The 6,136-nt window shown below is 39.1% G+C and overlaps 1 long non-coding RNA gene across 2 annotated transcripts; it reads left to right on the forward strand.

The window, feature by feature from the left end:
* The first annotated feature begins 616 nt into the window (after positions 1–616).
* LOC110990700 (uncharacterized) lies at positions 617–5,791 on the forward strand. Of its 2 annotated transcripts, XR_015426056.1 has the most exons (4): positions 617–3,033; positions 3,998–4,077; positions 4,281–4,343; positions 4,789–5,791. It is a non-coding gene; the product is annotated as an uncharacterized LOC110990700 (long non-coding RNA). The 2 variants fall into 2 exon arrangements; XR_002599914.2 differs by lacking the exon at positions 617–3,033 and having other exon boundaries at positions 3,445–4,077.
* The last annotated feature ends 345 nt before the right edge of the window (positions 5,792–6,136 follow it).

Below are 6,136 nucleotides of genomic sequence, written 5' to 3' on the forward strand. Positions count from 1 at the left end.
GTAACATGCAAATTTGCCAAATGGGTTCCCAGTGTTGTAGTTAAGACCATTTTAAGACCCCAAAGGATCAACACACAAGACTTTCAGTCAAAATTCAAGTCACAAGCTATTCCGATGAACTGGAACAAAAGTATTCCTTTTTTCGTTGCTCACCCTGTTACTAATGACTGGTTTTGCTCGTGGTCTTGTGTGTGGTTTTGTGATTGGTCTTGTGGATGGTCTGAGCTACAACACTGTTACCTGCTTAAAAGCTTCTCAAAATCGGCAAATCTATTTAAGACAAAGGAGATCCATAATAATAAGTCTTAACCATGTAACTGTAATCACCACAACCAGTTTTAAGGAATTGACCTTCTGACACAGATCACAGAGTAAGCATGTATTGCCAAACAGTAAGTATTTTGGTTGATAAGTGCATACATCAACTGAGTATTTGATTCGGACAGAAGAGAGTGCATGATTTCTAGCGGTGCTAACAATGTCAGTGGAGAGTTCCACAGTTAATAGTCATGAAATCAGGCCCTATTTCCTGTCTCTCTTCCTTAAAACTTACTCTGGCAATACCAAACACAAAGGTAACAACATTTTTACCACTGGTAAAATTTACATTCAAATTGTTGGTTTGTAAACTGTTTGGGTACTTTCAAGCGCGGAAAACATTTCCTGCTTTGAAACTCAATGCAAGTTATCGTGTCATGCAGAAGCAAGCCCCCCCCTGCGAAATGTACAGAGCTTTCCAGCCCTTCCCCTTCCTCGCACTGGACTGCTTTTACACTATACACTAACTGTACACTAACTGTTCAACAGCTCTCGACCATAAACTCTGGGGACTCCATTCAGGATAGCAAATTCATGCAGCTAAAGTTATTTTAGGCTGAACTGTGACTCAGAAATAGCTAACTGAATGCTCTCTACCAAAGCATCCTTCACTCCTCTGAATAACATTTTAACCCCTGAAAAGGGTCCATTGTTTGGATGTTCTCCATGCTGTTTCACAGCCCTACAATGTTGTTCCATGGAGTGTGGTATTGTGCTTCACTGATCAGCTCATGTGATGTCAAAGTGTCAGGGCAGCTGGAGCAGTTGTAGCTCAATCAACTTTTGATGATGCAGAGGAGCATTAGGCATCCCTAATGGTTAGTAGACTTTGTCCTAGCAGCAAGGCCACGTAAGAGAGCAACGCAGTCACCCTGGCTACAGAGCTGAAACAAATATTTTTGAGTAGATGCCATCTGCAAAGTATCTGTGGTTGAGAGATGATGCCTGACATCCTGAAAATCCAACCCACTTGGTCATTCTGGTGAGAGGTCTGCTCATCATGGGGATCACTGATGAAGGCCATTCAAACTGTCCATGGCGTATCCCTGTCAACAGTATAAGGACAGTGTCTAGCATCCTGGAAATCCCACCAAATTGGTCACTGTAGCAGGAAGGCTCCTTGGGTTTATAATGAGACATCTGAACTGGTTTTGCATGTACATGCATCATTAGTCACCATGTTGCTCACATCCTAGAAATCCCAGAATCTGACATGGCTTACACTGTATACTGTGGGTCATCAAGTGGATGTAGCTTAATGTCTTTGGCAAAGCATCAGCAGAGTAGGATGGTGTTTGGCATCATGCTACTGCTTCCATCAGGCCACTTTAGTGGCCAATTTGTAACACCCCAAAGTTATACAATTGCAGCATGGAATACATCTTCACCGTCAGCCTGGGTTTGGAACCCAACTGACACCCTGATGTTAGGCCATTCCAAGGATCAGATGCATTCTCATTTTACATACATCAACAACGTAGTCTCATTTGAAAAAATTTAACTTTTAATCATACTCACAGCTTTGTTAATGACATAACTTCATATAACTTATACACCTTAATATAAACCAAGCAACTCAATGGAAAGTAATTCCCAATGTACCATTTGAATCTGATTGCCAAGCAAGCTTCAAAGCTGAAATGCCAAGGTGTGACCTATCCAACCCATGGCCATAGTGATTAAAGCTTGAATCGCATAGTCTCAATTTTCTAAACAACTTTCTCTTTGGTTCCCTGGTCAGTGTTGAAATATCCTTTGAGCCATCACTAGGAAAAAAAGTGCAAAGAAATATTGAATTGAAGGGTGATGGCTGGTACATGCACATACCTGTAAACAATCACCTATGATCTGTGGAAGAGAAGATTTGAATGATGATACACTGTCTGGGTTTGTAATGTGGTGGGATGAATTGTTGCACAGGCATGGAGCAGCAATTGAAAAAGCCATGTCCTCAGCCTTCTGAGAAGACTCAGGGATGACAAGAATCAGACGGTCAGAGGAAAGAAGGGCATTAGAATAGGTCTGGGTACTCGGAAAAGAAAAAACCTGGTCCGGGGTTTAAGTGATTTGAGGGTTTGAACTAATGTGTGTAACTGAATATGTTGATCCAATGGAAGCTATGAGCCAATGGCTCAGGCTGTGGGGCGAGGACACCGACAGCCCAAACGGAGGATCAAGTGCTGAGGAAGACAAAGCAGGCCCTTCTAAGTGTGTCAAAACCAAGAAGATGCATGTTATGATGGTGAAAATGATAAAAGATGCTCAAATTCCAGGTATGGCCTAGTGAAAAACCAGAGTTTGAGTGCTGAACTTGCCTTCCTTGTAAAATGGGAAGCAACACCACGGCTACCTGTAGCCTACTCTTGTGAATTGTTTAAATTTGATTGCCTAATCTACTATATACGTATGTTTATGGTTTACAGTTTAGTGTTGTAGCTGAGATATTTGGGGGGAGGCAAGAACAAGAAAATTCTGAGGCCACCAAGGCCTTCAAACACTTCAACACTTCAAAGACATTCATCCCTTTGCTTGGTGACAGAATTGCTGTTCAAAATGTTGGTCAAAAGTCAGGCCCATTGGATCCACCACTTCAGTCAATGAAGAACACACTCATGAAAAAGCTCCAAGCAAGCTGCAGCTTAACAGATGAAGAAACACGGATATGAATGATGACGATTTGGAGAGTGTGGGAGTGTTAAGAGCAAGGAAACTGCGGTAGGTTTTAATAAGTAAATATGAACACCTAATAAATTGAAATTGAATACAAAATGTCAACATACTTTTCATTTGGTAACAATGAAGTTGATTACCCATGGAAAAATGGAGTTTGGGCTGATTTGAAGTATAATGGAAGGCTGTTGATCATATTGTTGGTTAAAGTTAACATATGTATCCCTTTTTGTGCTGAAGATATACTTTGGATTACATGAAATGTATATTACATGTAATAAGTAAGTATAGTGAATGAGCAGTTTCATGATAAATATGGTTTCGAGTCAACTAGAACCAAATACCAAATCAGACCCATCCCGAACCAACCAGGACCAACCAGTGGAACAACTCATAAGTTCTACCAAGCTTTGATCTGTTCATGAATTTTGAGCATATCGTCACCAACACCACGAAATAACACAAGTCTATGGATGTGTGGGCACTTCAACGCATATTTTATAGAAATGTGATATTTTCGTTTTCATGAAGAGGCACAAATGTCTTGTGTCACGTGCTCCGTGATTTGGCGTATTCAGATATTGAGGTTTTTCTTTAATTTACACAGTTACGAGTTGAAAAAAAAAAAATTTCAGTTTAGTCACCCATTTACGGGTAAACTAAAATCATTTTAGACATTTTAAGCTTTTTTTATGCTATATTGACAAAACACACATTTGTGCTTCTTTGTGAAAACTAGATTGTTTGATAATTGCACAAGTGTACAGTATGTGCGCGCGCACATTTGTGTCACTTCTTGAAACCAAAACTGCTCCAATCACGCTTTTCACAAACTGGCACAAAAGTGAAGATGTGTGTCAGTTTGTGGTGCAGATGACGATATGCACCCAATACCCAAATTTCAATGAAAATAATGCCTTCATTTGATTTTGGCTTATTTTTTCTTTTTTTGAAATGTAAAATGAACTCTATTTAAAATGAAATGAATATCTCTCGCCCTTTTTCACAGAAAACTACACGTGCAAAGAAAATAAAGGCTGTAAAGGTTGTGGTCCAGGAGAAAATGCAACTAAGGCAAAGAAGAAAGAGGTAAGATGATATAAGCAGGTCATTTTAATTTATGAATAACAATTCACAGAAGTCAAAATTAAGCCTCTTTGCAACTATCTTACAAAATAATGTTTTCATGTTTCTTTCCACACTGTTTGACTTGGTTTTTTTTGGGGGGGGTCACTCTCAAACTAAGTATTTGCACTCGAGTTGTAATTACTCATTTTCCCTTTCCAACACAGGCTGCAAGAGTTGTTTGCAGAGGGGCGGGACCATTGAAACCACTCTGCAGCATAACAAATATGGTTGGTTTGAATAATTTACTTTAAAGAGCAAGGACACGTACAATTTATTTACATTATTTCGTTTTCTACATACTTGTTTGTAAATTTCTCGTGTGGATGTAGGAAACAGACAAAACAATACTCTACAGTTGCTTTTTACATGTAAATCACCTACAGGTGTACTTAAAATATATTAAATATTATATATTGTGGCTTTCCCATCTACAGATTTCACTTGTAGCAGAGAAATACCCCACTTACCATTTGGACGGAATCGTTCAAATAAAGATCATGTTCACAGGCCACAATTCTTCATCAACCTGTAAAATGTGATTATTCAAAGTGGGAATAACTGGTGGGATATGCTACACTACAGAAAACAATTTAATGCTGGGGCTCCACTGCAAGTTAGTTACATGCATTTCAAAGTGACATGCTTTAGTCCTGTAATATTTTATTGGAGCAGGTATGGAATCTAGGTGCACCAAGTCTAGATGAGGAAATCCCCATGGAAGTGGAACCCCAAGACCACAAGGAACCTCAAGACCACCCGGAACCACAGACCAGCAGGAACCCACAGACCCGCAGGAATCCACAGACCATCAGGAACCTGCCAACCTGCAAGGACCTGTACGTTTTTTTACTTGCATGTAGCTTGATTGTAAGTCATGCCCCTGCTTGAAGACTGTGGAGGAGGTAACAAAACTGGCCCTTGGCAACAGGAAGTTGCTAGAGGAAAACAACAGGCTTCTTCAGCTCCTCCTGAAGGAAAAAAGTAGTGGCACTACTAGTATCCAGAGTATGAGTTCAGACTACGAACAAATCCAGACTATACCGACCATTGAGGGTATTCAGGCAGGTAATGATGAGTCATTAATTTCACCAGAAAAAATCATGTAAATCTTCAACAAGCAATCCTCAATTCCTAATTGTGCATTAATTTTGATAAGGGAACTATTTACTGAGTCAGAGATGGTGAGATCCAACTGCAGGGGGGTCAGGGGGAAGGATGCGTTAGATCCTCCTAGATTGACATTTGTCAAGGATATCATGGAGAAGTACGTTTTGATACCCAAGCAGGAGTATGAGGTTTATTGGAACAAAAAGTGTGTAACTGCTCTTGACGAAAGATGCAGAAGGCTGTGCAGGAAGCCCAAAGGAGACATTTAAAAAGATCCAGTGAGGAGGGGGTAAAAAAAAATTCTGGCTTGCAAATTAGAGTAAAAACCAAAAAAACATGCTCAGTGTCTGGATTTATGAAAAAAGGGGGCAGGAGGGGCTTTTTTTTTTTCAAGATGGCCGGCATTACTTTTACAAAATCAAACTGTGGATTTTCCATTGTTAAAATGAGAGACATCAAGCACGGTGAAAAAAAAAGTGTTTAGTCTTTTTTAATATTTTAGGGGCTGTACATGTATGTAGCACAGAAAAAAAATATTTAAACCATAATTTGTTTGAAAATAAAAGTATAAAATGTTTGCAAATTAAATCTACAACTTGAGTTTTCATTCTGTGTTACTTTGTGTGTATGAAAAACTGAATACATAGCACAATGAAAATAAGACTTATTCAAAAATTTCAACATTAAAACAAATTGAGGCAACCCCCAAAAGGAGTGTGGTGATGCTAACATGTTTTTTCTTTCCCCGTTTTAATAAACTTTTTCAAAAAAGAAATAAGGCCCAAGGAAAGGACGCAGGCAGGGATGCAAAGCAAAATACTTGGCCTAACAGTGAGCATAACCAAGGATTACATTATATAAGCCATTTTCATAAGAAAATAATGAAAAAAATAAAATTGACTGTGTATCTTTT

This window comes from Acanthaster planci, linkage group LG07 (genome assembly GCF_054643075.1).
Source record: "Acanthaster planci isolate LZ-2023a linkage group LG07, COTS_SCS, whole genome shotgun sequence".
In the NCBI taxonomy this organism is placed as follows: Eukaryota; Metazoa; Echinodermata; class Asteroidea; order Valvatida; family Acanthasteridae; genus Acanthaster; species Acanthaster planci.